The following is a 14,130-nucleotide window of genomic DNA, read 5'->3' as shown; positions in this document are numbered from 1 at the left end:
GGACATAATGTGGTTTACCTGTTTTGCTTGGCAGTTAGTGGTGAGTGATGGAATTTAGGTGCTTGAATCTGGGAAGAAAAAAAAAAAAGCTAGACTGAAAACAATGACTTAGAAATTTTGATGCCAACAGTCCGGCTTTCCTTCAGGTCCTCTCAGCCCTGCTTCTCAATGCATTCTGCAGAAGAATATATGCAGAGTGGGCCCAAGATTGTCTGAAAACTGGCAGCTAAAACCTGGCTGTTCTTGGTTGTTGTACAAAATAGAAATGCTAAACTTCCCAAGTCCTTAGTTGCCTCCTTTGGGAAAGCAGGAACCCGGCTGGGCTGTTTAGCATAGAAAGAGCCTGTGCCCTCTCTGGCTGTAGCAAGAGATGCCAAGAGCACACTAAAAACATGAAGTAATGGATGCCATCCCAGTGCATGCTCTTTCAAGCTAACTGGCATTTTGATGGAGGAATCATAAACAATCAAGAAGGCTTGCTTCTGAAAGTTTTCAGCTAGGGTTTGAATAGAGAGCAAAACGAGGAGCAGAAGTAGAACAAGCTCTACTACTTGGGTGCCTTTCTGGAAGATTTTTATAAGAGTGCTTGTAAACACACTTTTCAAGTTATTGGATATTCCAAGTTGCCACTCAAAATCTAGTAAAGAAAAACATGGAGAGTGCAGGATTGAAGACAGGAGATCAGCAATATGTAGAACTGCAACAAAACCAGTTCATCAGTTTTATATGTATATCACAGGATGCAATTCAATAAAAGAAATGCAAACACTCCATATTCATCTGGAGTAGTCAGCTACACAAATACATGATTGGAAAATGTGAATTTGACAGCAGTTCTACCAACAAGGACCAACAAGGCATCTGAATTTCAGACTGAACATGAGTCAAAAACATGCTGTGCTGAAAAAAGCTACATTGCAGTGGAATGTATAAAGAAGAATGTCATGCCTATGAGACATGAGGTAACTTTACTGTGTGAGATTCTCCAGGTAAGGGCTCTTAATTCTCACTTGTCAAGAGTGTGAGGCTCCAGAAGAGATTGGACCAATTTGGTAGAAATTGAAGAGAAACAACTGGAATGATTTAACATCTAAAAGACATACCCCTTTTGTAATATCCTACGGGGAAACGACAACATCTTCCAAGGTTTTTCAGAAAGAAAAAGGCAAATATTTATTGTTTACTAATTTCTCTACAGAGAGAGTTTATCCAGCCTGAAGGCAATGAGATGAACCATGAGTCTCTCAGGCTACACCTATCCCCCTAAGCTCTCAAGGGTTGGGAGAAGGCTCAAGCACTGATACCCAGCTACTCACTAAGCTACCAGGGTTGTCCCCATCAGAGCTCAGCCCTGCCCTGGTCACTGGACTGAGGAAATAAACTCCAAAGATTGTCCCCAACATCCACTATGGACAAGGCTTTCACACATGGGGGAAAGGTATTCCTCTGCACCATGGTATTTGCCCTCAGGGAGAAAGAAGAGGTCACGACCCCATTTCTCGTAAAGACAAGTCTAAAAGTGCCCTCCAGTCCTAATTTCTCCGGGTATTTCTGTACCAAGCTATTTTTAACAAGGAGAATCCAAAAGCCCTCTCTAAATATGTGCAATTTAAATGAATAAGCTTTTATGTGTACAACAACAATCCAGCTCTGGGGCATTCATGCAATTTTGCTGCACTTAGTAGCTCTATACAAATAACATAGGAAAAGAAACATTCTATGTGCATGCATAAGATGTTCATAAATACAAAATAGTTATAATAATTCATTGCAGTATTACCAAGATTAAAGTTCCATTATCCTACATACTTTCACTAATCTGTAGCAAGAGACACTCCCTGTCCCAAACACTGCACAGGTTAAAAAACCATGGTCATGTAAGGACATATTCTGAAGTGAAAAAAAGGAGATTGTCTGTAGTAAATTTTAGCAAAAGGCACAATTTGGCATTTCCTCCCCCACTTAGGCTTAAGTCATTTTCCAGGAAGTTCAGCTCAGTAAGCTTTATACTGCTCCAAAACTTCCTTTTCTTGTACAAATATACATATTGGCTAATCTGTTAAATGCCTGTCCAGATTGTCTCCATTTAACAAACTTCAAAGAATTGGGTAGCTCAGAGATGATTTAGGGGCTTTTACCTATTTTGTCCTATATTTAACTTCCTAATTGTAATGGGAGGAGATTGAAACGCTGTTAGGTTCCATAAAAACTAGTTACTCTCTTTTAACTGTAGTCAGCTTTAAAGCTATTTTATCATTCTGGCTTCGCATGTTTCTAAGCACCACTGAGAGTCTGGGTATCAGCACTTCATAAAACTATTTCCTAAACTGAAATTCAGAGAAGTGTTGCAAAATGAACCCATATATTTCTTGCAGGAGTGAAAATACCATCTGAAAAAAGTCAGGGTTATTTTCATTTCCTTTCAAACCCCCATAAGAAAAACACCACAGGCATCAGCTAGTTAGTAACCTCTTAGTGCACTGACCTGTTTGATGTTCACAGGAGGGTTAGTCAATATATTAGCCTTATATAGGGTACCATTAGTAATTTATGCATGAATTTTATTACATAGTTCAATCTTCATCTCCCCCACAGCCTACAAATGCCCCTCCATCACACACACATAAAATGTGAGTTATGAGAAAAAAAGGTATTAATTCTACTTAAATTTTGGTCATATGCAATGCAAAAGGCATGGTATTGCAGTATGTTTGTAATATTTTGCACTTAAAAAATGGTAGTATGTGTCTACATTTAAATATGGCATCCTAGCTAATGTTAAATTAATCATTAATCGTTCAGGACATTTCTAATGATTATTATTCCTATGCCCCTCTCTATTGATTCTCAAAAACTCACTAGATTGGCCTCCAAAAAAAACCCTTGGCATTTGAAGAAATGACATGTAGATGAGTGCTAGTTTCTGTGGGTGAGTATGTTAGTAATTCATGTCTACAGAACAGACAATTAAATGTCCCTGGTATGTTGTAAACGGGAAAAGATTGCAATCTGCCATGGATCATCCTGAGAATGGGAGCTTAATGAATCAAAGAAAAATTAGTCAGAAATTGAATTTGATAAGATACACCTGCTAAGTTATGTGCTTTCTGATGATGAGGCTCTATCTAAAGCAGCTGTTACAGAAAATTTGAGGTGAGTCTGAAAAAACTAGAGAGGCAGAGCATATGAAGCAGATTGAACCAGTGTTAGGTGCTGTGTGAAATGGTCCTTCAGCTCAGACACCCTGTTGTTGAATTATCTATCTGTGACTATTTTTTGATATATAACTGCCCTTCACATTGATAGTTTTTCTAGCAACAGTACATTTATATTCACCCATCTAAATTATTCCTGGTATGATACATAGTCCTGCTCTGTAGCACTAGGACATGAGACAATTATAGGTAAAGTTAATAAATCCCCTTTGACTGCCTTCCCCTTCAGAGCTGAATCCCAAGCCCGTGGTTAGGCAGCTACATTTTCTACACAGTACAGGATGCATTTCAGAAAGGAAGCCAAACAAACCTCTTGCTTTTGCAGAAGTTGCCCAAATTGAGTCTGAAGCAGTGAGCCTTGTTCAGAATTGCCTCCGCTGATTGTGAATGAGATCTAGGAGCAGCTTAGCAATGTGGTTGCAGCATTTTATTGGGGTTTATATAGCCCACTTCTCACAGCCTGACTTCAGCAGAGGCTGTGGGGGCTGCCCTGGCAGGCACCAGAGTGGATGGAGGAGTGTCCTGGAAGGAGGCACTTTTTTAGGGTGACTGAAGCAATCCTGTAGTCAACCTCTCCATCTTTCTGTGTGAGTCTTTTGACTATGGAGTTGCTCTTTAGACAGTGGAAAACAAATACCTCTCCTTAGCAGTTAGTAAGACCTGTCACACCCTAAAACACTTCTGTCAGCACTTACCATGAAAAATACTATTAAACAGCCTTTCTATGAGTTTTTAAGTGAAGTGTTGCACTCTTTCATGGGTGGAGCCAGTGTCTCTTGCTAGGCTTTCTCATTTCTCTTCCCTCAGATTTTGGGCCATAGGATTTTGGCCTACTGTCTGTTAGGGATAAAAAAATATTAAAAAAAAAAATTAAAAATCTGAGATGCTTCAAGGAAAAGACACATGCCTGGCTTCATCTCTAGTCTGATATACCTGATAGCAGATGCTGCACATCCCTGCATTATTCAAAAGAAGGCAGCACAGTGCTTGTGTGAGTTACATTTGTAGGAAGCTCTTTCTAAAAAAGATGAAAATTAAAAAATAGGTGTTCCTTGTTGGCTGAAGGGAAATGGAGGAATTACTTCTGAATTTACTCTGAATTGACAGACCTCTATACTGCACCATGCCTGGATGAATATATTATGCTGTACAATATTGTTATTTTTATAAAAGATAGGATATTAACGGCAGTAATGATGTTTTCATTAAGCAATTCAGCAATAACCATGTGTTTGTTTAATTTTTTTTAACCCAGCTGATCTCCATCTTTCCTGTATTAGCTATGGGATTTGTGAGTCCTGAATCCTCTAGATTCATAGATTATCATGACATGACATGTTTCTTTTTATGTCAAAACATTTACAGTGTACTTATAAAAATTAATAGCAGGTTTAAAATAAGCCCCTCTCATAGCATGTTTAGGTTGTTTATTTCTTATTTTCTTATTAGTTCTTCTTAGCAGAGCCCTCTACATTTTTGATAAAGTCAGATGAAGTTTTTTCTGCCTTACTGTTCCCATTAGCCACAACAAATCTTTTTCTTGCTGCCTGTGCATGTTCTGACTGTCATTTCAACACTGACTCATAAAAAGATTAAGACTTTGACTCGACAGGTTATAATCCTCTGCCTGCACCAGGAATGCAGTGCTCTACTGCCTTACAACTGCCAGGCCGTGCCTAAGGAGGCATGATGGCCCTGTCTGATGTAATTCAGTTTGTCCTGATTAGATAGGGGGAAAAATATACACATACCTAATTGAAGCATGGGAATTATTTTATTGGATTACTAATGCACTTGGAAAATCTATGGTAACACTTATTAAATAAGTGTTTGCTCCCATGTGTAACCTGGCTCACTTCGTTACACAGGGTGAAGGCTGGAAACTGCATCCTGGGAAGTAGTTGGAGATTTTCCTCATTGTTGAACAGGCAGCATTTTTCATGTTCTTTCCAAATCATCCTTATGGTTCACAACAATCTTCTCTTTCTCTCTACTGCTTTATTTTATTGCCCAAATGCTAAGGATGGCACTTGTTCTAGCGACCATTGCCAGAGCTTTAATACTTATTTCAGTACATTGCACACATTGAAGAAAACTTACCTTTAATAAAATGTAGCAATACAGTTACATGCAACACAGCTCATGAATTTTCTTATGTGCTCAGTTTCCTACCATCTGCTTTGCACACAGTACTCAGGCTTATGGAGCAGCTTCCAGGATTTTGGCATTTTTATTGCAGATGCCATGCTTCTTCCCTGTTACGACGCCAGGCTTTTCTTTAATCTGAAAAGCAACATACATAGGTTACACACTAGCTGACAAAGATGGAACAGTATAATTGAAGAATAATGATTTCCATAGGAAACAGCCTGAAATGCCTGGTAGGACTACATCATATCAAGTTGGCAGATATTCATTCTCAATTTATATTTAATTGTCATTAATTGCCATACTGAGGTAATGTAGCCATCCAATTTAGAAAAATGACAGAAAAGTCCTGAGGATCATTATAAAAGCACAGTTTTCATTAATATATTTTTGAGTTTGGAACTGTGTTTTGCTTCCCAGAGGGCATAGGAGGGAGAAAGACAAAAGTAGATTTATGGCATTCATGCAAGAGGAGGACCCTGCCTGGTGTCAAGGAAAGGCTGCATCATCACCTCTTTGACCTGGAGGTTGCCTCAAGCTGGGTGTGGAGAGAACAGGGCAAAAAGTTTGAGCTAAAAACAACTGAAAGCAAATAAAATAACCCAGAAGTATAAATAGGCCCTGAAATTACTTAAATAATCCAAAAGCAGTTCTGTTTATAATTAATTCCTGACTCGTTTCTGGCAACATCCAACAGGTCCTGCTCTCCCAGCACAGGTGGAGGAAGGTTCACAGCAGAGCTGTGCTGGGGCAGGTTTAGGCCAGGTCATGTCAGTCCCCTCTGTAGAGCCATGTGGCAACTTTGGATGTGCAAACCACTGCTACTTCCCTGCGATGCTAGACCCATGCCCACTGCATTCTGGCATGCCTGGAGGATGCAGGGACTCAGGGAAGTCACAGCATGGCTGGCAGAAGTCTTCCCACTGCCTGTTCTTCTAACCCTGTCCATTCTAACCCCGCTACTCCTTTCCATGCCCATTGTGAAGCCTCAGGATGAAAGGCAGCCCCACCGAAGTCAACAGCAAAACTCCACCTGTGCGTAAGAAATTCGGCTGCTGCCTGGAGCTACAAAGTGGCTCTCTTTGTTCAGCCTTAGTGTCTGCAGGAAAAAGACTGAGCAAATACGCAATTTTTGAGACGTGTGAACCCAAACACATCGTCAAGGTGTTCTGAAACAATTTCAAAAGCCAAATACATTAAAATATAGCAATTTGTGTCTCTGCCAAAGATAGTGTTACAGCCAGCAATATGTACTTCGATAGCTGTAGTTTTGTCCCACGCTTCACTGGGGACATCCTGCACGTTCGAGGCCTGGCCAGCAGCATGCACTGCATAGAGTCAAAGCAGCTACCTAGTCCAAGCACCAGTAAAATCCTTGAAATCATCGTTTTTTCCTGAACACTGAAGACTTACTGAAATCTCTAGCTGAAACCCCAGTTCAAAGCCAGCTTTAGGGGAAGTTCATCACAACTGCTCTATTGCGGCAGTATTGTCTCTCAACGAGTTGATCACTCATGCTTTCCCTTGCCCCTATCTCTGATGACCACGAGAAACAGATGTTTGGATTTCCATAACATTTGTTCACTTCTCAGGTGCACTTCATTTGCTCTCATTAATAATGGAAAAAGTTTGATTTGGAGCAAATTTAGCTTCTATAGCCAGCTAGGTAGAAGAAGTATCAGATCTTGATTGTTGTGAGGTTTCCCCCCCATTATTTTAGCTGGGAACCATTTCACATGTGTAGGGCTTTTCTTACGTTTACTGGGCACCAGATATCAATCAGAGTGTGGGAAACAAAAATCTTGAAAGTTCATCAATATTTCAGGCCCCATCAACAATGCATTCAATTTTATTCAGAAAGGGATTGAAAATTTTGCTCAGTTTGCAGCCTTGAAATGGAGCAAGCCCAGTTCAGTGGAACTGAAGCCTTGAGCAGCTGACAGTGCTACATGCTCCACCTGCCCCTTGCTGCCACCCAGCCCAGCAGACCCACTAGAATGCTATCCATGCGACCACAGAGCACTGCAGAGCAACAGAGGGTTCACATGATTTATTTGTTTTTCCCACACTTAATGTTGCAAAGGGCCCTGACATGGAGGGAGTAGACAACTTTTAGCCTCTCTCTGAGGCTTTGGGCCAAAACTCTTGCCCTTCTGACGTCACCCTGCTTACAGGTGGCACTGACCATTGGGGGAACAAAATTCAGAGTATTAACTGGGAATCCCTTCTTTCCTCACAGCTGGGTTGTATGTTGATGGTCTATTTTTACCTCAAGGACAACAAAACATTATCCAGAAAAATGAACCTAATTTCCAGAAAACACAAAGGCAGCAGTAAGTCAGGCATAACAGACCTGAAGACATTTAGAAAGATATGAAAACTTACTTCTTTGCAAGAGTGCTACAGCTTTCAGTTCTTTCTTTATTCTTTTTGGTTCATTTATTTGCAACATTATCATAGCTTTATCTTTGCTTGATAAACGGTAGGAATTTCTGTGGCTTGGACTACAGCAACATTTTGAGGGCCTCTTACAGGACCTGACCACAACAGGATCATATCTTGTCCTCGTATTTTCTTTTCTACAGAAGTTTAGTTTTCTAAAACTTAGCTCCTGGTTTCTCTATTTTCCATGTGACTGTTTCCTTTAAGGCTCAACAGTTTTGTACCCGTTGAAAGTGTACCAGATTGACTAATGGAACAAGTATCATGATTCTGGAAAAGTATTTCCAAAGCATGTGTATTCTTGTTTGACTCACAGTGTTTCTCTCAGTGGGAGAGTTACTGTGCTTAGAAGAACATATTATGTACCAGTTAGTCAGGTATCCTGGTGATTACATGTAGCTTTTTAAAGGATCACCATGCCGTTTTGTGCAGTTTTGACTTGCTTTTATGTACTTTTTTGGCAGCTTGCTCCTTCTACTTTTTTTTATCCCCCAAACCACGCCATTGTTTTCAAAAGTCTTAGAAAATCAGATATGAATGTTTTGATTTTATTCTTCCAGCTCAATAATTATGCACTTCTCTCTCTATTTTTACTTTCCTCCTATTTCAATGTGATTAATGTACAGCAACACAAAAATATATCTTGCAATTACTGAAAACGCAGCTCAGGGCTACAGTTTCCAGAGATCAAAAAAAGAATAACCCACAAAGAAATGGAGATTTGATTTTTACTTTCTGGCAGGCAAGGCAACATGTGGAATCAAACATATAGTTAGGATCTAGCTGAAATGGTAAGCCGCAGCCTTCAAGAAGAAGCTGCGTGGACATGTTCTGCCCAGTGCAATCCCAGAGAGGAATGCTCCCCAGTGTGACTGCAGGGAAACCCAGGATTCTGCTGTGCTGTTAAAGGCAGGACACAACTTTTTGGAGTTTTTCCCACTGCTGCCATATTCAATGGGTGGGCAGGGATGCACTCTGCTCCCTCACCTTCTCCATGTCCAGTGTGATTTTCTGTGCCTGCAGCTGTCCCAGGGACCCGCCCTGCCAGCTGCGGGAGGTGGGCTCGGCAGCAGCCCCATGCCCTGGCTTCCACCAGCCTCCCTTGCCGAGGCACAGCCTGGCCTCTGATGCCCGGAAAGCTGGGGAAGTTAGAAAAGACTGCTCTGTTTGCTCTGTTTTGCCCTCCTTGGGATACACAAGGATCCTGTACTGTGGGCAGGCTGCCCAGAAAGGCAGGCAGGCTTGGAAAAGGAGACTGGGGCTTTGTCTTTAGCATTTCCTAGGAAAAAAGAAAAGATGTTTTCTTTACTTTGGAGCAAATAATGAGCATGTGATAAATCGACATGAGAGACTGGGTATGGAAGTTTTACTGCAAGAAAAACTCAGTGGGGAAAAGCATTAAACTGCCTCTTCCTCTTGTCTTCAAACACCCTTTCAGGCTAAACTCATTTATTCTGTACTAAATTTGCAGGGTATTATCCACACAGTTGTTTTAGGTTTTTTAATCTCAGGAGACTTAATTCATGTGAGGTACCCCAAGGTGTAAAATACACCATTTTAAAGGAAAAAAAAATCACCAACACACAAACGAAAGAGCAAAAAACCCCCAAACAAAATAAAAAACTCCAAACAAAAAAACTGAATCCACCAAACAAAAAAAACCCTAAGCCCTGTGTTGGATTGGATGTTGCTCATTTTAAACTCTTCAATGCCAGGTTACTCTTGTCTTCTATAAAGGCCGCGTACTCAAAAGCACTTCCCTCCTTTAAGTCATGAAGCACTGAGGAGTTACTGGTATACAGCTGTTATGTAAGTCAAGGTTAGGGAAAAACTAGAGTTAGCCAGGAACGTCACAGGACAAGAGTAGAAAGAAGAAGTTGAAGGAGATGCTCCCTGAGTGACAGAGAAAAGGGTGGGGGTGGGGAGAAGGCCTAAACTTCTCCATGTGCAATAGCACTGGGGAGAACACCAGTGCATTATAAGAGAGAACAAAGGAGCAAGACTCACCAGGAACGCCTGAATGTATTTTACCTGACACATATTACGTGACAAATGCGGGCAGTTACACAGACTTCTGAGGGTTAACTCCACACCCCAAAATTCCCTTTTCATAACAGTAAGTATCACACGCAGATAAAATCAGCTGTGTTCCATCACTCTTTCCATCCCCCCTGGGAAGAGAGTATGAAATCTGTCTGGGCTGGCATCCATGCAGTCCAAAGGCTCATCCTCCCTTCCACATCCCCAGGCTCATCGTGCACACACCTCCCTAATGCGCTGGAATTGGCTTAACTTGATCTTGACAAAATAAAATTAAGTAAGCGCAAAACCACTGAAGTTATTATAGAGTGACTTTCTGAATCACGTTTAACTTCATGCCATGCCAGGAGATAATCTCCAGCTAAATCTTGCCTCCACTGAAAAGAAATATGGAACTAATTCAGCTCACTGTATTTCAGATCTCAACAGCAGAGTAACTAAAACTACTGACCACTCTTTTAAAACTTCCTCCTTTCCCAGGCCATTTTAGGATGCAATGATCTGGATGATCACCCTTAAAATCAATTTCAACTTCCAGGTGCAGGTGATGTTAAATTTAAAAAGTATATCTCTTTCACAAGTCTCTCATCTATCAAAGGGTTTAGATGATCTGCCCGTTCCACCACTTTCCCAGTTTGTTCAAGTTGAGCATACAGAGATGGAAACCAGTTTTGTCTTCACTGCAGAACAACAAAATGTAAGGGTATTCAACTGACAGAAGCTGTGATTAAATTGTGATTAAATAAATTCTCATTTAGATGTAAGATCAAATCCTGAGTAAATGTAAAATCATTATAATCCTGTTGAATTAATTGAATTTCTGCCCATTTTCATCAGCTGAGACTCTGACTAGAGCTGAACTTTTCTGAGTAATCTTCAGCTCTATTTGCTTTTCCAAGCATCTTCCAATGTTTCTATCCATTCATTTATGTGGCGTTCCTCTTCAATGTTTTTTGTAGCTTGAACATGAAGCAGGGATCCTGCACCAATTCTTGCTGAATCAGGGCTCAGTGCATATACTACCAACCACTTTTCTCACAAGGGTGCTTAAAATAGCATCTTCAGCCCATTGTAGCTCACTGGGAAATCTGTCAGCAAATTTCACATTTCTATTATTACAAGACCAATTTTAGAACTAGAAAAAAAAAAAAATCACAGCAATGATAAAGCTCCAGGTGGAGATGGGTCAGCACTGCAAATACTTTCACTATGAAGTGCCAAAAATTTTGGAGTGAACTCACTTTTCACATGTTCATATTATCTTGAATTGGTTTTCCACAAACATTTGGTCAATTAAAATGTTGATTGACAGGAGTATTTACACTTCATTTCTTACAAAGCTGCATATGTGAGTATTCATGGCTAATGAGTTTGCATTAGCATGAGCAATTGATCTTGCTAGAAATGCTCTCACATTTCTGAGTTTAGGAGAGCAGGTAAATCCCTCCCTATTGTGGGCAGTATCGAACTGTGTGCTTCCATCTCAAACTTCCTCTGGGCACAGTTTAAATTCATCTATGGACATGTGGGACCTGTAATGATGCCGTAATGAGACTGGGGGAGGTGGAGACTGGGTGCCATATGACTTATTTACTAGTAAGCTTAAATAGCTGACACCATGCTATTGCCCAGAAACTTCATAAAAACGTAAACACAAGTGGTTGAAAAATTTCTAATAATACATCTTGAGTGAAATCACAAGTGCTTGTACATGTGCTATAATTAGGGAGCATCCATCATTTAGCCACTTCTGTCAAATAAAATTTTTAAATCAATCCAGTCTAGCACTGGGTTCTTTTTCTTTTTAGACCAGACTGCAGGCACCCTGGTTTATATCAGAAGATAAAGGACTTCTGACATGTTCCTAGAAGAGAAAAGTGGAAAAAATTCCTCAACATCCAAGAGACATATCTATTAGTAAAGCATTAGGTAACTCTAATGCCTGGACTAGTCACTATATTGAAGGGAAAGTCTGATTTGAATCATAGAATCATAGCATGGTTAGGATTGGAAGGGACATCTAGTTCCAACTAGATGGAACTAGATCCATCTAGATCCATCTAGTTCCTAGGGTGCCACCCACTAGACCGGGTTTCTCGGGGCCCGATCCAACCTGGCCTTGAACCCTTCCAGGATAGGACATCCACAACTTCTCTTGGCAACCAGTGCCAGTGTCTCACTATGCCTTGAGTAAAGAATTTCTTCCTAACATCTTTTCTAAATCTCTCCTCTTTTAGTTTAAAAACCTTCCCCCTTGTCCTGTCACTATCTGCCCATGTAAGAGGTCACTCTCCCTCCTTTTTCATAAGCCCACTGTAAGTATGGGAAGGCTGCAATGAGGTCCTCCCAGAGCCTTCCCTTCTCCAGGCTGAACAATGCACACACACACCTGGAATAGTTTTCTGGGCTCTGTAGCCCTGTTCCAACCACATTCTGAAGGGTGTCTTAGAGTCTCTCCCAGAACAGAACAACACTGAGGTGGTCAGAGTGGTGCTGCTGGACTGACTCACTCTTGAGAGGGCAGCCAGAGACCAGACACTGTCTGAAGAAATTTTAAATAACATGGAGAACTGGCTGACTTCAGTTGGAAACCGAAGTAAAAAATAAAATGAGACTACAATAACTTGCTGTGCCTGTGAAATTTGAAGGCTTAACCATGCATTGCAGATATATCATTATGAAATATGACTTCATGGTTCTTCATGGATGTGTCCCTTGGGGACCAAACACAACTCTGTATAGGTTGTTTCACATTTGGTTGACTTTGATCAAACCTATAAAATCTGTATCTGTTATGACAGTCCGTGTAAGAAACACAGATCATGAAGAATGTATTTAAGTCCTTACTATCCCCCTGGGTTTTTCCTGAATTTCAAGGAAAAAGACAATAACGAACAGTGGTTTTTTTTGCAGACCGATTTTTGATGTAATTTTGTGTTCCAGTCCTAGGGATAGGCATCAGGACACAGACTTTTACATCATAATTTTGGGATCCTAATAATAAACATGCATAAATTATTTTTTTAATGCAGCAGTAATTAGGAACCCGAACAATGCATGCTTCTATAAAACACACAAAGTCTTGTAGGCCATAAAAAACTTCCCTTAGCCATATGCTTGTTCAAGGAAAATTAAATTTATAGTCTCTAGGTACTGCTTTGAAAAATTGATATCAATAAGGATGCAAGATCTGAAGATAGGAAGGATCCAGAAAGACAAATTAATGAAAAAAAACAATCTAACAATTCTGCCTAGACTCTGAAGGTTCAGCTAATAAGCAAAAGAATTGCTAACTGCTGCCTGGGTGCTGCTGACTTGTGCTGTTCCTGCTACATCTGCCACCATATTAATATTATTTTGCCTCAAGCATTGCTGTGGAGCTCACTTTAGCTAATGATCATGTAACTAACAGTCTGTCAGCCTTAATATCTGTGGGAAACAAAATGGAATTTGTCCCTACACTATTAGCCACGCTTTCTAAACACACTTCCTTTGGCCATATGTATTGAACATTGCATTTAATGCCTACTCTACTATATGCCTACTGGATATGTGAAATAAAGAAAAATTTTATAGGGCAGTACATAGAAGTCTACATAAACGTTTTTGGCACACCATTGAAATACAAAACCAGATCAACTTAGATCGTTGCTCAGTTTTTGGGGTAAATGCAAGAGATGGGAAGCAGCGGGTCAGTAGACTGGCAGCCAATAATAATGCCAATTTATTGAAAGACTCAGTTTTTGCCTGAGGTCATCTAATTACATGTATTGTAACCACAATGAGGTTTAACACAAGGACAATTAAAGCTTCCATTTTGAGGAGGTAAAAAAGTCTAACTCCAGAGTGAATCAAAGGGGAGGAGAGGCAGCTGGGCTGAAATCAGCAAGGGTTCCTGATCTGTAAGTCCCTTAAACAAGGGAGGGATTAATATCTTTAGCAATTTCCACCTCAACCACCACTGCCCCCACAGTGGTGGGTACTGAGCTGTGTCAGGAGAAAAGCTGGCTGCCCTTTGGTACCCAGAGTGAGCTGGGAAGGCTTAGAAGCCGGAGTCCTCACTCTGCTCTGCTGCGTTTGCCACAGTGCTGCTCAGATGACCCATTTCTTATGGCAGTGAAGTAATCTGTGAACTGGCAGGAAAGTATGAGAGAAGGGAACTGGGGAAAGTAAGCAGTGGATTCCTTTCAGGCAAGCTATTGTTGAGTCAGTCTGTCCCTCTAGACTTTTTCCCTGTTCTACAAATAGCTTAGCATCAAAAAGAACCAGGAAAAGTGAAATGACT

Source organism: Corvus moneduloides, chromosome 3, assembly GCF_009650955.1.
Source record: "Corvus moneduloides isolate bCorMon1 chromosome 3, bCorMon1.pri, whole genome shotgun sequence".
NCBI lineage: Eukaryota > Metazoa > Chordata > Aves > Passeriformes > Corvidae > Corvus > Corvus moneduloides.
Note: the sequence above shows the minus strand (reverse complement) of the source record.